General features: G+C 35.0%; 1 pseudogene; it reads right to left on the reverse strand.

Annotated features, from left to right (window-relative positions):
• The window catches only part of LOC109044947, a 37,441-nt pseudogene that overhangs the window by 7,574 nt on the left and 13,036 nt on the right, over positions 1-16,831 (reverse strand).

Genomic DNA, 16,831 nt, shown 5'->3' on the forward strand with positions numbered 1-16,831 from the left:
GAAATTTCTCAAGGCAATATTTCTTGACTAATAAGAACAAATTTCACAACCGAATTAAATTCAGTTTTATCACGCATGTACAGTCTCTCCCTGAGAAACAGCACCAAATGAAGGTTAACAGAGAGTTACAATTATCCCAATGTGCTGAGCACTAGAATGCATTGCCTGATTACAGTCATTGTGGATTGCCTTAAGACAAAATATCTAAATGGGTTCATATTGAGTTTAACTAGTGTGCTGACATACCGCAGAATGCCAGTGGCTTTCAGTGAAGCTGAAATCATTTCTGAATATTCACGCTGCAAAAATCACTTTCCTAAGCAGTAGTTTTGTCCTGTCTACATACCAGTACAAATATATGAAAATTTTTAAAGCAAAATACATGTGTTTATCAATAACAATTACATTGTTTTACTTTCATGATGATAATAATAATAATAAAATAAATGTAATATTTCTGTATATAATATATTTCTGTAATATAATGTTTTATGAAGGCAAATTTAAGAATGTTTTTTTAAACAGGTTTTAAATTACTCTTTTAAATCATTTTACCCCAAAAAAAAAAAAAAAAAACAATATGAAAATAACTTTTACTGTACATTCTGATCACAGTTTAAGAAGTGCTGTTCTTCCTCCATATTTGTCCTGGGCTAATACATAATTAAAAAGTAAAACAAGTTTTCATACCTCATTGACAGATGTTTGTTCTTGTTTCAAGCATCACTTCATTATGTTCATATGATAATTTTTTACAGTGCATGCATGCAACATTTAATGCCATGACTATGAATTCAAGACTTTCTGCTTCGATGCAAGACCTTTTTAAGGCCTTCATTTGTGAAAAGGAGAATTTAAGACTTTTTAAGACCTGTATACAATATATAATAATACATTTTCTATTGTAATAATTGTAATAATACATATGTAATTTTTTTTTTTTTAAGTATACATTAGTGTTTTAACAAAGGACTTCAAAGTTTAGCAAATCTAGCATTAAGTTTTAGCCTGGATATGGCATATTACCTGAGGGATATCCCCACACCTAACTGCTCCACAGATGACAGGCTTCGAGTCTTTACACTGTGGTCCACCACTGAAACCAAAAAAAAAGAAAAAAAAGAAATGACATCCCATTTGCACCACCTTTTCAAATACACATTTAATTTCAGCAAATGGAGCACAAAATGTGCTGTTAAATAATCCATTTTCATTTCAGCATCGGCTTACCCACAAATCAACATCAGCTGCGTGATCTTCATTCATCATGCTTAAGAATGGCCTTAACTGAGTGAATGCCCTTGGTGAGACGGAAATGGGCCCACTGATATAATTATGGGGCCATTCCTCCATCCTCATTAATATAACAACAATGTCAGGATTGTAATGATGACATAATGCAGAAACATGTGCACCTAGTGAAGTGACTGATCTTGACTGGCTGGCAAATGAACCAATAGGAGAGAAGGGTTTGGGCGGAATGACAAATCATACTTCCTGCTGCTCACATCAGTCAGCGATTACGACATGAACAGCTAAGTGAGATGAAGTGTGACAAGTCACCACTACTCCTCTGCTAAATGAGAGGGGAGGATACAGACCTAGAGGCAGACGAAAGGAGGGAAAAAACGAATGCTAAATTAACATGACACAATAACACTTGCCATGTCAGGCATCCATACATATACCCATATATCCTATTTGGGAAGTTTTGGGGATTGAGAAGTCTGATTCCTTATGTAATTCTCATAAATTAATCTATCATTCAAAAAATGCAGTTTCTGGGTAAAGTTATGTCTTCTTTCTATAGTAAACTCAATATTTACTAAAGTATTTAAAAAAAGAGAAACATTTTCACTCGTAGTCTCCGACTCAGCACTGTCATTAAATTAAAAGTTCACAAGCTTACCATAACCCAAACCACTAATAATCTCCAGAGTTAACTGACCCCTGAACCTCATCATACTTAAAGAGTTATCAAAGACTTTCAAAGTATAAAAACTTTTCTCTCTGACACTGAATACAAAATGTGATGTTTTGAGAAGGTAGACATTTTGAAAGATGTTTAATTGATGTCATGGAGTCAAATACAAAGCAATCATAAATTTCAAGGTTTATTATAAATATTAAAACAATAATAGGTTGAGAGGGGTGTGAATTTTGTCAAATCATTCTTTTGAAGTGGTCACACTACACAAGTGCAAGCGAGAAGATATTCCTTGCGGCTGGGATTTTAAAAAAAAAAAAAAAAAGAGCATGACCAATATTATTTCTGAGAACCATTATGTTTAATAAATGAAAACACCACAGAGCCTCAACTATTTGCCCATTTTCTAAATAATTTTGCTTGTGCGAATGGAAAGCTGACAAATCTCATCCAGATGGATTTTTACACTGAGCATACCATAGTGAACTAACAGCATGTCCTAACCAGGTGGGACAGAAAGTTTCAAGCAGAAAGCTATTTTTTCTTTTTATCACAATCACCTCCAATCAGAAAATATTTCATGTTTAATGTATAGTTATGAGAAGCAGGACTATGATACACAAAGGTATATTCATATATACCCTTGTGTGTTTTTTATTCCATATACGCCCTCTGAAGTGAATGATGTCTCTGTTAGCTGTCTGCAAGTTGGTCACATATATATATATAAAAAAAAAAATTCCATTCATTAAACATTAAAGTGCTGTTGACTGACCTTTATATTCTGCCGGTGGAAAGAAGCAGTCGGTGGATGAAGACGAGAGATGCAGCACGACGACCCTCTCCAACAAATCCGCAAGAACTGTGAGAGAAAAGATATGTGAACCGTCAAGGCAATTTCCTTTGAATCAAACCTCACATCTCCAGCAAAAGAGCCTATTTCATATAAGGAGTGGATGTTAGAGAAATCAAAGTATGTCTTAAGCTACAGTACACCGAGTTTAAATACAGATCTTTCATGAAAAGTTTACTTGTAATCTAATTTCTTTAGTGTTGCATGTATTTTCCTTTTTGTTGAAATGCATAACTCCAACAATGCTTAAAACTCAGGCAGCACAGCTAGACAATATGCTGAGTGACTGATACTTGAATATCACTTTAATTAAGACAGAAAAGCCTAACACAGTGTTACACTGAATCAGACATTGGCAGGCATACAGTAACGGCATGTACTAAGACACTGGCCAATGGTAAACATTCACAATAGAACAAAGTCCTTGAAATATTTTACTATTTTAATCCAGAAAACACACACACACACAAAGGGTTTTACAGCTTTATTATTAATATACTGAAAAAAAAAAGTCTTTCATTTCTGTGGAAAACAGAAGGTAAATTTCAAGGAAAAAGACATAGACGGAAACAGACATCAAGGAACATTGTAAATAAATGCAAATAACTTTGTTCTAAAAAACCAAGTGTGCTTCATATTGTAAACGAGATCCTGAATACATACATTTATACGTTTTCTTTTCCTAAATAAATAAAAGTTTGGAACATATAATGCAACAGAGCTGTTTTGAATTTAAAAGGGTCATATCACACATTTTTTTATCATTTTATTTGTTTTTCCTCCAGCAGTCATAATTTAGTTTTTTATGACTATTTTTCCACTATCTCTCTGACCCTTAAAATTAAACAGGCCGTTTTGTGCTGTTGTGCCTTTAGGTCCTCTATGTAAATGCCCTGTTTGCATGTGAAATGAGTAACAACACTGACTCACTAGCTGCTGCTTTGCTGTCAAACTCAATATAGTTTGTGCTTCCCCGTCCTTCAACAACAGCCTCTTTGCAAAGCCTGCAGTACATTATGACAGGATCACGAAACAATTTGCTCTGAAATTTGCTGCTGAAAAGAATAGGATTGTAGTAGGATAGGATAGCTGCTGAAAAGGATGGGATATTGTTCATTCTTCTGGCGTTAACCCCTTACCAGTCACCCCCCATTTTTGGCATGGAGACAGAAATGACATACCCAAATAAAAAGGTTTCTGCTCATGATCTGAGTTATGGTCTGAGTTATCCTTCTTTATCCTTATTCCCTCACAGTGACTGGGCAAACATATCATTTTAAACAGATATCTAATTTCTCATTTTGACCCCTTTAAATGTAGTAAAACTTCAGTATAAGATTAGAGAAGCTGGGCATCTTGCTGTGAATTTCAGACAGAGCTGAATGTGGGTCATACCGTATCCAGTGAGAGTGTTTGACTTTGTAGCCATGATCTTGCAGAACTGTCTCCTGCAGTCATCCATCCAGCTAGCATCTCTCTCTGTTTCTTTAGACGAGGCCAAGAAAGCACTGATCTCTGACTCTGAGAAGAAACAGGCACAGTGTTCATTTTTAACAGTCAAAATGATTGTCTTCTGGCAAAAACATTTGAACACAGTACACAACAAATTTATTTTCTTATTACATGTCCTATGGCAATCTGTGACTTTGACTTGTAACTACTAACTATATAACTTCTTGGCTTTCAAAACAATATACTGTCTTAACCCTAACATTTAAAGACAGGCTGAAATAAACACCACTGAGGCACTGAGTAGGCTTTCATCCACATACTGATGCTTCTTCCTTCCGAAAGGAAGAGTGTTTTTAGGCGTTAATTTATTGAGCTGGAAAAAATCAGTCACATAGAAATTAAGATGTATGGCTGTAACATTAAAGAAGAGAAATGAGTCTGTCATAACCAGAGAAATGTGTCCTTGAAGTTACTACAGAGTAGAACCACTGAATTAAACTAATGGTTAAATAAGAGAATTGCTTTCATAAATTACGAAAATATCACATAACACATATATACAGTAGGATCTAATGCTTTAAACAGATTGTTCTTACCCTGTTTAGTGCGGAGAGTCTTGGGCACGTCAAGGATGTAATATTTAGGCAGGGGGTATGTAGACACCATTGGCCATGGGTAAGGGTCATTCCCTAAGGCAACAGATGGGGCACTTTCCATAAATATGGTATACTGTGGTTTCCAATTATTATTTTTTAAGCTACAGGAGGCAAAATCTCATGTCTTTATTAACTGTTAAGCTATTAATGTATATAACATAACCCTGTACAATGTAATTTTGGCATATTATGTTGAACTGATATTTAATGCATTGCAGAAATAGTTAAGCAGCTGTTTTCAACACTGACCATAAGAAACCAAATTAAAATATAAGAATGATTTTTGAAGGAATTATGTGATAATAAAGACTAGATTAATGATGCTTAAAATTCTGCTTTCCCATCACAGAAATAAATTATATTTCTAAAAAACAGTAATTAGAGTTTTACTGTTCATGTTCAAATAAATGCAACCTTCGTGAGCTTAAGAAACTTTCAAAAACATCAAAATAATCAGTAGTGTATAAAAAAAAAAACAACAACAAAAAAACAGTAGTATAGTAACTGTAGTGTATTTTAAATTATTTTCTCATTTTAATTTGCTAAAACATGATACTCACAGTAGCTGTATTATAATTGTGAGCACAACACTGTTACCACATAAACATTTTTCTAATGTATGGGAAAATACATTTATCTTCACACACCAAACCTTTGGCCCAAAACAAGCCAGACACTAGTACTGAATGACAGCTTACTCAAGGAATTCAGTCTGGCCACCTAATGTCGATTTGTTTTCTAAAAGCATCCCCTTTCACTGTGCCAAAACCACATTTTTCCATTGCTACAATAATAAATATTTATTGCCGTTTCAAATCAAGAGTCTAATTTCGGTATAAAACAAATGAAAAACAAAGGAGTAACAGGACCTAGTTTGTCAAACACAAAAGTGTGCAGGTTTATTTTTTAGTTCCAGTCATTGCAATCACCTAAAGATGTGTTGAGTCATCATCCAGAGCCTCATCCTATGTCATGAATGTCAAATTCTGCCATCATTCAAACTGTCACATATGCATCTACTGCCTTGTTTACAAATCTCTTTACATTACAACATAGGCTTTATCTGCAAAGCTCTTTTTAGAAACATAATATTTGTTTCCTCGCATTTTTCCTGAGACATCTAAAATACAATTTACATAAGCAACTGCCAGAGCACAGCAGTAAACCCCTCCATAGAGATTATGTTGATATATGAATACTGATATATTAGACCCTATTTATGTTTTTTATATTCAAAACATGGGATGTAGATAAGGCATCTAAAACTAGAATATTGACTGGGCACTGTTACAATGACCACAAAATTGTGAAAAGCATCCTGCATTCAATAACAGATTAAATCTGACTTCACATACCTTTTCCAAACTGAATATCCAATACAAAACTGCTTTTAAATGGTAAAAAAAAATAAAAAAAATAATGTGTATTGCAACCAAATTACATCTGGTGACACTTTGCTTCCGTGGTATTATATCTACAACATTATCAACTCAAAACAGTTTATTGTACTACACATACAATAGATAAGGAAGGAAAAAGGAGATGCTCTCACTTTCTGCAGGGCTCTGGGAGGAAGTCTCCTCTCAGATGGGCCACCAACTGTACCGATTCGAACAAGGATATGGTTTCTTTCCACAGACAGTCCATCAATGATGAATTCCCTGAAGAACAAACAATATACAGAATCAATATATACTGTATCTACAGTATGCTCACATTGTTAATTCAAATTATCTAAGCCTATGGAAAAAAATAAAAGTTTTTTAAATCTATTACTTTTGGAAAGTGACTGTTTGGTTGACTCTGAATTAGTGTGTCGTGCTGAACTACATTCAAGGGAATACAGGAAAGTGAGAGACGGTCACTCACCCTTCACCTGAGGGCGGCTCTGTCACATTGTCCCTCTGACCCTGCAGCAGTAACTCAGAGACGTTATACTGAGACTCCAGCAAAAGAAAAGAATCCAGGTTACAGCACAGCACGCCCAAAAGCCTGAATGAGCACAGATGGAATAAAGAAGTGTTTACAGGAAAACAACTAACAGGCAACATTACTTCAATTTTACATAGCTGAACAGTGAAAAATGCTGGTTTATCATCTCCCAACAATATTTAGCAATCCATCATCATGACAGTAGCAAAAAACTATGACATTTGCCTTTAAAATCAGGTGTGGAGCATCATTTGTGTCATTTCTGATCAAGAGGTTTAGTCTTTCAAACAGCCAGCAGTAGTTGTGTGTACACTATTGGAGAATATTACATTTTAACTCCATGACGTATTACCAGGGAAATTAGCATGGAAGCTGTGAGAGCAATAAATCATGAAATCCTGCACTGGACTGATGAGATGAAGATATTCTGTATGAGTGGAGAACAGTATAGTGACACATATCAGTTCTGAAGAAGCCAGAGGGACTGAGCTTGCTAGAAAGGTGAGGTGACACAGATTTTCCTCTCTAATGGTTTCTAATGATGTGATTCAATGCAGCTGAGCAAAGCTGATTGTAGAGGGTTTTCAATGCAGCCATTAAATGGCACTGTACTGTGACGGAGGTTGAATCAGTGCAGCATCAGCGCTTCGTTTGCAGCTAAAAACTATAACACTTTTCAATCTACATTTTCTTACTACAAACTCCATCTACTGTGAAGGTAGAGACTCTAGCTGTTGTGCCTATTTGCATACCATACTATACCCAAAAGGATGCACCTCGGAAAATAAATACTGAGCATGCAGTAAGTGTTCAAGTATTAGCAATTTAGCATACTACCCCACTAAGACTGTATGCAACTGTTTTATAACCTTCCTAAAGTACCTTAAAATTCATAATCATAAATCACTTTTAAGTTTAAATTCTCCTATCTCAGCTTAAAAATGCAGAGCCAACTATAAACCATTTGCAGGTAGGCGAAAAGAGTAAAAATGGCATGTTGAAAGGAGTAGATTAATTCAAATACGTCATGACTCATTAGTAGACATTATCTCTGTCTAAAGCTCACCTTGAATTTGTTCTCGATCATTAGACATGATGTTATATTGCCTGCTGAAAACCAGTTAACTATAGATGTGCCTTAGCTTAGATGAAGCCTTAGCTCTGGACGCAGTCTATTCTCTGCTAATGGACAGCGACTGTGATCACAAGGATGAGTGAACTGTCCAAAGCATAATAACTGTCAGATGTTTGGATACTGATAATCCTAACAGCACTCAGCTCTTCAAAGTCTAGGCTATGCTAGATGTATTTACGTTGCACTGATGAAAGATTGTGTGATGCAACACAAAGGGCAGAAGATTTTAGATTAGATTCACAATTGCAAGAGAAAGGGATTTTGATAATCTATTATGTGTCAGAAATACATCAGCAGTGTGATAAGCCTAAAATGTAAACATTTGTACATCATATATAGTGCCACCTGAAAGTTTGTGAACCCCTTGTAGAATCTGTGAAAATGTAATTTTAACAAAATAAGAGAGACAAAATGCATGTTATTTTTTTATTTAGTACTTTCCTGAGTAAGATATTTTACATAAAAGATGTTCACATTTAGTCCACATTTTAAATTATTAAAATAACCCCATTCAAATGTTTGTGAACCCTTGGTTCTTAATACTTTGTGTGGTCACCTGGATGACCCACGACTGTATTTTGTTTTGCGATGGTTGTTTCATGAGTCCTTTATTTGTTCTGAACAGGTTAACTGAGAACTGTTCTTCAGAAATCCTCCATTGTCCTGCGGAATCTTCAGTTTTCCAACATCTTTTGAATATTTTAACCCTTTCCAGCAGTGACTATGATTTTGAGATCCATCTTTTTACACTGAGGACAATCACAGTGCATTAAAGGCACAATAGTGCCTTTAGAAAAAAAAGTTTCCATAGCAAAATGTGAGCCACGATGCATTAAGCCAGGGGGTTGAAAACTTTTGAAAAGAATGATGTCCAAATTTTGCTTATTTTTTGGAATTTTTTTTTTCCATTTTAGTACTGCCCTTTGGAAGCAACAGAAGATACTTGCTTGTTTCCCGGAAAAACACATTAAGTGCAATTTACCTTGATCTTCAAATTCAAAAAAGTTTTCACCCCCCGGCTCTTAATGCATCATGTTTCCTTCAGGAGCATCAGTGAAGAAAAAATATTTTATGTAAAATATCTTACTCAGGACAGTACTAAATAAAAAATAACATGCATTTTGTATGATCTCTCTTATTTTATTAAAATTACTCACATTTTCAAAGATTCTGCAAGGGGTTCACAAACTTTCAAGTGGCACTGTATATGTATGTGTGTATATATATAGTGTGTGTGTGATAAAGTTTCTATTGAAATATATTTTATATTTAATTATATATATATTATTATTATTATTATATATATAATATTATATATATATTATATATAATATTATATATATATTCCTGTGATGGCAAAGCCAAATTTATCAGCAGCCATTACTTAATTACTACATCATATTTACATTTCAACAATCAAACAACTTTACAGGTCAGATACATAACTAACAATACCGGTTAACCACATTTATTTTTATATTGCATAGTCTCAAATCTGACACAAGGGGGCGATTACACACGGAGTAACTGAGGGCTGTGAACTGCATGCTGATATTTCACAAACAGACCATGTTCCACAAACATAAGAGTGTGGCATTGGTTCATATAGCATGTGGGTCTTTCCATAGACAAAACAGTCACAGTTTTGTCATTTCCCACAGACCCATGCCCAAGAACTCATGTTGCTTTATGTGCCTGTTCACCTCTTGTTCCCTGCCATCCCAACAGCCAGATATCTCTGTGGCAATCTCTATTCATAAAAACCAAATAGGTCCCTTAAAATCCAGTAAACTTGGTCTCACTATCTCTATTCCTAGATCGAGGTTCCATTGCAGAGGTGATCGAACCTTCGCTGTTGCCGGTCCTAGTCTATGGAACACATTACAAACTTCTAGTAGAGCTGTGCCCTCTTTGCCAGTATTAAATACCTGCTTAAAAACATCTTTTGTCAATAGCTTTTATCTAGGCCATGTCAATTGTATTGTTATATTGTGTTTTGCTGTTATATGGTTTACTATTTGTTTTATTTTAGCTGTATTGTACAGCACTATGGATCATCGGTAGTTATGTGGACTATTAAATGTGCTTTAGAAAGAAAGAAAGAAAGAAAGAAAGAAAGAAAAGAAAGAAAAGATATATATTAATGAGTAATTGTATTAAACTCACAGATTATTGCACTCTCTGGCTGTTGTTAACATACTCCAAGGAATGTCATCCATTTAATCTTGTTAGTGGAAATCACAGTTTACCGTTACTTCAAGAATTCAAAAGAATGAACCTTGACTCATTTCTGGTTGTTGGTTTAAGAGTTTGTTTGGTAAGCTTGCATTATGTGCTGATCAAACACTGTGTGGCTGTTTTCTTAGTCTTACCCTTCCTCTGGGATGGTGTAACCTAGTGGATGTGGGCAGATAACTGGAAGGTTGCTGGGGAGTGGTAATATTACTTATTAGTAAATGGACTTTTCCCAGTGCAGATTTCGCAACATATTCAAGTTGGTCATGTGGATTTCAAATGCCATAACAAAATTATTAATTCACCCACACACACTTTTCTTCAGAAATCAAGTTAGTAATTGATACTTCATCTTTATTTCTCTGTATTATTCTCCTTTATTTAACGTCTCACTAACTTTTGAGTGTATAAACAATGTTTCTACTAAACCCATTATTATGAACTGTTCCAGATAAGCTAGATAATTATGAAAATGATACATTAACTATATATATTTTAATAGCAGAATATGCCTGAGGATCTGCACTCTGGTCTATGCCACAAACTAAACATCATGAACTTATTAGGGGGAACGACAACAAAACCTAGACATGACAGCAACAAATAAACAGCACTCAGTTTCATAACCGCAATCGATCTTTAGATTGCCAGAGGCAACTTCCTCTGCATGAGGCGAACATGCCATATATAAGATTTAGGATTCTCAAGGCGGAATAACACAAACACCCGCTCAGAAGAAACACACAGGAATGTTTCTTTAAAATCTCGCAATCAAAATTCGAGGACCTTATCAATCGTAAGATCTCAGCAGTCATGCTCCCACAGTGTGGATTAAAATGTTTGAAATATTCAAAAAAGACACCTTTTCTCTATCCATAACATTTTTACACTTAACCTAATCTTTGGCGATTGAAAAACACCTGCTGTACCTCCAACCTCAGTGTTTCTCAACAGGGAAAACAACAATGACTGAAACACAAACCTAATCCTTCTACTGTCAAAGGCCATACATCGAATTGCCCTCTACAGTATTTTGGCTACTAGCCTAATTAGCCAGATTAGCCGGTTGCCTTGGCATCTCTCTCCGATCCATGAAAAAGCCCAATAAAACTATCACGAGACAAATACTAAAACCCCAATGATAAAATCGAGATTTGATTGTTATTTTTTAATGTGAAACCCGAGCATGAAGCAGAACCACGCACTGAAAGTCTGGATGAAGTTGTTCAAAAACACAAACACAGGATTGAAAAAATAGTAAATCAGTAAAAAAAAAAGGAGCCTGTATAAAATTCAGGTTCTTAATGTAATAAATTATCTTGTTGGGTTGGGTTGTTCATGGTTCATATTAATAACATTATTTTTAATCACTTCTTTTTCCTTATACTCAAATTATTTTTCTTTTTAGAGCCCTAGATTCAGGTTTCTAAAAAAGGTTCTTTATGAAATGTGGAGGGCTATGGTATGTTATAATCATAATGATAATATTGACATAATCCTTTTTAATCTAAATACCACGTGGTAGGGGGGAAATAATCGCCACATCCACTATTTAATCTATGTAAATGTGATCTCAGCCTGCAGTAAGTGATCTAAAGAGCTAACCCCATTCTGTTTTCTTATAAAAACAGAATTTATTTTTTAAAAACATATGGTAATTCCCTGATACGTGTTGACCGACTGCATCAAAATGGTTCTCCTTTTAAATGAGTAGGTAGATTACACCAGTCTTTCAATTCTACTTCCTTTGAGAGCTTCAGAACTAATTCATATCTTGGTATCACCCTGTCTGGCATTATTCAGGATAATCATAGCACAGAGAACACAAAAGGCTGAATCAATCAGCCATTGATCCCCAGAGAAGAATTGAATGGAGGAAAAAGGTAATCAGATAATGAAGCTCTATAAGGACCCTCTATCAGTTCTGTGCCCCTTCCTGTCCATTTACTGGTAGAGAGGACTGAACTATTGATCATACCTCAGGCCAAAACGTGTGGGACTGTATCATAGTTGAAGAGGGAGTGAATTCTTTGCGTCAGAGTTAATAATGAATGAGGCGGTCCCATCAGGTCCTGAAAGGGAAAGAGTGAGTGAGTGATTGATTGCAAAAATGGTCAAAAATCAGACTTTCAAAAAAGTTATATGCAAAAGACCACAGCTAGTGCGGGATGTGCGGTACATCATCGGTCAAAGTCTGCCCTCAAACGGTCATGATTGAACTGCAAATAATGAAAATCTGAGATTAAACATCACATTCATTAATTATTAATTATTAATATATTTTAAAACATGATTTATTCTTGTAATGGCAAAGCTGAATTTTAGCTGCCATTATTCCATTCTTCAGTGTCACATGATCCTTTAGAAATCATTCTAATATGCTGGTTTGGTGCTCAAGAAACATTTCTTTTTATAATTACACTTGAAAACAGTAGTGCTGCTTAATATTTTTTTGTAGAAACAGTGATAAATTTTTCTAGGATTTCTTTAATAAATAGAAAGTTCAAACCCCAGAATAGAATTTATAGGAAGCAGATTTTATTGTAACAATACAAAAGTCTGTACTCGCCACTTTTGATCGGTTTAATGCATTCTTTGCTGAAATAAAAGTATTCCCTGTATTCTGAATAAAAACTTTTTTTTGAATTGTAGTGTATCTACTCTTCATGGATACACTTTCTACCTTTAGTCGTTTTGTATTGAGAAATCACTCAATTACACGACAAGGTCAGTGAACAGATTCTGTGGACGGGTCATGATTGTGGGTTCAGACTAGACATGTATAGGCCAGTATTGGTTTGAGACGCAGGGCTGTCGCCAGTCTATTGTACTTACTAAAACTGATGTGGCCATCTCTCTTAGATTATACTCGTTCTGTTAGGAAGCGCTCGATGTCCCAGCAGCTCCCCTTTCATAGCGTGAGGGGAAGAAAAGCAGATTCACTAGAGAGAGGAAGGACTGTGCACCACACACAAAAATTCAGATTGATATTTTTTAATCAAAGAGATAACTCATCAAACCATTCTAAAACATATTACCCGCACATAAAAAGCACGACAGTTCACCTCATATTTAGACACCTCAGTATTCATTATATCTAGGTATATATATATATATATATATGTATTACAGTACAGGTCAAAAGTTTGGAAAAACATTACTGTTTTTACTGTTTTTGAAAGAAGTCTCTTCTGCTCATCAAGCCTGCATTTATTTGATCAAAAAGACACAGAAAAAACCAGTAATATTGTGAAATATTATTACCAACTTAAATAGATAGTTTTCTATTTGAATATACTTAAAAAAAATAATTTATTCCTGTGATGCAAAGCTGAATTTTCAGCATCATTACTCCAGCCTTCAGTGTCATATGTAACATCCAGTCTATCACATGATCCTTTAGAAATCATTCTAATATTCTGATTTATTATGAGTGTTGGAAACAGTCTCTGCTGTCTAATACATTTGATGAATAAAAGGGTTAAAAAGAACTGCATTTATTTCAAAAAAAAAAAAAAAAAATTCTATTAATATATTCTAATAATATATTTTCTTTTACTATCACTTTTTATCAATTTAACACATCCTTGCTGAATAAAAGTATTGATTTTATTTTAAAAAAAAGAAAGAAAAAAAAAAAATCATATGATCCCAAATTATGACCAGTAGTGTATATTGTTATTACAAAATATTTATATTTTAAAAACATAGCTTTTTTTTTTTTTTTTTACTTTTTATTCATCAAAAGTTATCCTAAAAAAAGTATCACATGTTCTGAAAAAATATTAAGCAGCAGAACTGTTTCCAACTTGATAATGAATCATCCTATTAGATGATTTCTAAAGGATGTGATAAGACCCTAAAAATTCAGCTTTGCATCACAGAAATAAATGATAATTTAAAAGTATAATAAATTTAAAAAATTATTATTTAAATTGTAATAATATATCACATATTACCACAATATATTTTTTTCTGTATTTTTGATCAAATAAAATGCAGGCTTGATGAGCAGAAGAAACTTCTTTCAAAAAACATAACAATAGTAATGTTTCCAAACTTTTTGACCTGTACTGTATTGTATATTATGTATGTATATGTATATATTTATATATATATAATATATATATATCTAATATATATATATAATATATATATATATAGTATATATATATATAAATATATATATATCATATATGTATTTACAAAGGAAATTACTTTGAAACTAGACATTCAAAAAATATTTATATATTATATTTTGGGCCAAATAATGTAAGAGGTATTTAATTTTTTGTTTTGTTTTTTTTAAGGCTTATAACCTTTAAAGGTGCCATGTGTAAAAATTGAGGGTAAAAAACCATATCCAAAAAGATGACCTCACACGCATCAAAAACTCTCCCATGAGAAGAAATAAGGGGCGATGATGTCATTAAAAAAATGTCAAGTTATAGTGCTGCAGAGATATCAACCTTAATTAGCATAAGCATTACTAGACCACGGCCCGACAGGTGTCGTAATACCAGTTTCGGCCATGGGAGGTTTCGGTATGCAGAAATTCACTGCAGAGGGGGGGTGGGAGGCAAGGCGTTAGTCAGCCTCCATACCAGCACCAGCCACCCTGCAATACACGAATAACTCGCACGGCTTGTCCTGGGCGTACTTGAAGCTGATGTCAAGCAACCGCGCTCGGAATCACAAATCAAATCCGATAAGAAAAGGAGCCGAAACAGAGTAAACATCGGCACTGCTTTCCATCGCTTGAGACAACTGATGGACTTGAAAGAAATGAGCTTCGACTCCGAACTTGCAACATTTCTTTTGGATTGGTAAGTAAGATGCTGTTAGTATTTCGCTAGAAGTTTGTTTTCTATGTTTGCGTATCTTTGTTTCGGGAAGTTATAACATAGAAATGTATCGAAGGCTGTTCGATAAACGTGCTAATGTTAGCGCTGGCTAACCGTAGCTGCGTTTGATAATTAGCTAACTGTTAGCTATAACTTACCCACAGATCCGATCCGGTTTTCACCTGTTATCTACCAAAGCCCGCCCGTCTCTACCAAGCTGATGCTAAAATGTAACATTACCTAAGAAAGCTTGATGATTAATGAAACCCGAGAGAGAGAGAGAGAGAGAGAGAGAGAGAGGAAGAGAGAGAGAGGGAGAGAGCGCCCCGGCCGCGCGGCGCGCTTCACTCACCTGCACTATACACCGAGCGGTCAAGTTTTTGAAAGCGTGTGTGAAAAGAGTCAATTGCGTGTGTCTCACGGGAATGAATGCTTGAGAGTTGGCAGCTCTGGTTACGTTGGTTGGCGCTAGCTTGGTCAACATCCGCTGTCTGATGTTGACCAATGGATGTTGACAGATGCTGTCTGTCAAATTAATTTAATTCAAATAATGTGTATATACAACTCAAAAAATGTAATATGAACATATTCACTGGTAAAGGTGAAGGGGAGTAGCTTGAAGATGTCATGTTTCAAAATCACTTGACATCACCCAACGTTCCTCTGGAGGCAAAACGTCCTTTAGGCTTCGGCTATGGCTCTAGGCCAGGGTTGTTGTGAAGGTAGGGGCGGAGCATAGAGACTAGGCGTTTCTCGTTTGTTACTCTAGAGTAGACCAATTCACTTTATTGAGGCATACTGCCCCCATCTGGTATGGAATGTGGAGTATGACTTGATTTTTTTGCCAGACATTACACATGGCTCCTTTAACAAAATTTATTAATTTGCCACTGGGTAATGTTAATCAAGTAAAATGAGTTGTGAATGTAATTTCATGTTGACTTTCAAGTTGTCGGTGGTTGATTGTGTGCACTTCTCCTAAAATCATTACTCAGTGTAGCTTTTACAGGCACACTGTGGAAATTGGAAATCGAAGCCTTATTTAAATCCATAAAATCTCAATTGAAGCATAGCCTTTGCTTCTAAATAACTGTAAAATAGCAACAGCATTACTGAATATTTATTGCAAGGTAAATAATGGGGGAGTCATAACCTTGAGGCAGCTCCTGTCGATAGGGTCCATTGGAGTAGATTTTGGATGGACCACCCTTACATCCTCTCGACCACATTCCAAGGCTGACCACAGCTCCACCACAATCGTCTGGACAAATCCTGTAAATCCGCTCAAAGTTTAACTAGTTTAACAGCCTCAGATCCTAATTTCCATGTTAAAAAACATTAGCCTCTATATTGAACAACGCTGTCTCAGTAAGTAACCTCATGTACAAGCCCTAAATCAATATAGTAACAGGAAATGTAATGATTGTAGAAACACAACAATGTACACAATACATTCAGGAAAATTTTAACATGACCTTTAATGTCTGAAGCTATGAGGAGAAAATATAGAAGATGCTGCTCTTAACTCTCAAGATGTACATTAAATTGGTCATAAATGGGTCTTCTAGCTACCTGAGCTTTGTAAGGCCGCGATGCCTGGGGCTGTAGCGGCCACCTGGGTCACCATCACACCGTAACCAAACTTCTCACACCTGCTGACCTGAGATTAGAGAAAGAATGGAGGAAATATACAGTAATAGGTTACCTTTCTGAGTCTTGAAATACGCCAGCAATAAAAACAACTGCTTGCTTCAAATCATTTATAAAAAATTAAACCAGATTTTTATTTTCCTAATG

Source organism: Cyprinus carpio, chromosome B20, assembly GCF_018340385.1.
Source record: "Cyprinus carpio isolate SPL01 chromosome B20, ASM1834038v1, whole genome shotgun sequence".
Taxonomy (NCBI): Eukaryota; Metazoa; Chordata; class Actinopteri; order Cypriniformes; family Cyprinidae; genus Cyprinus; species Cyprinus carpio.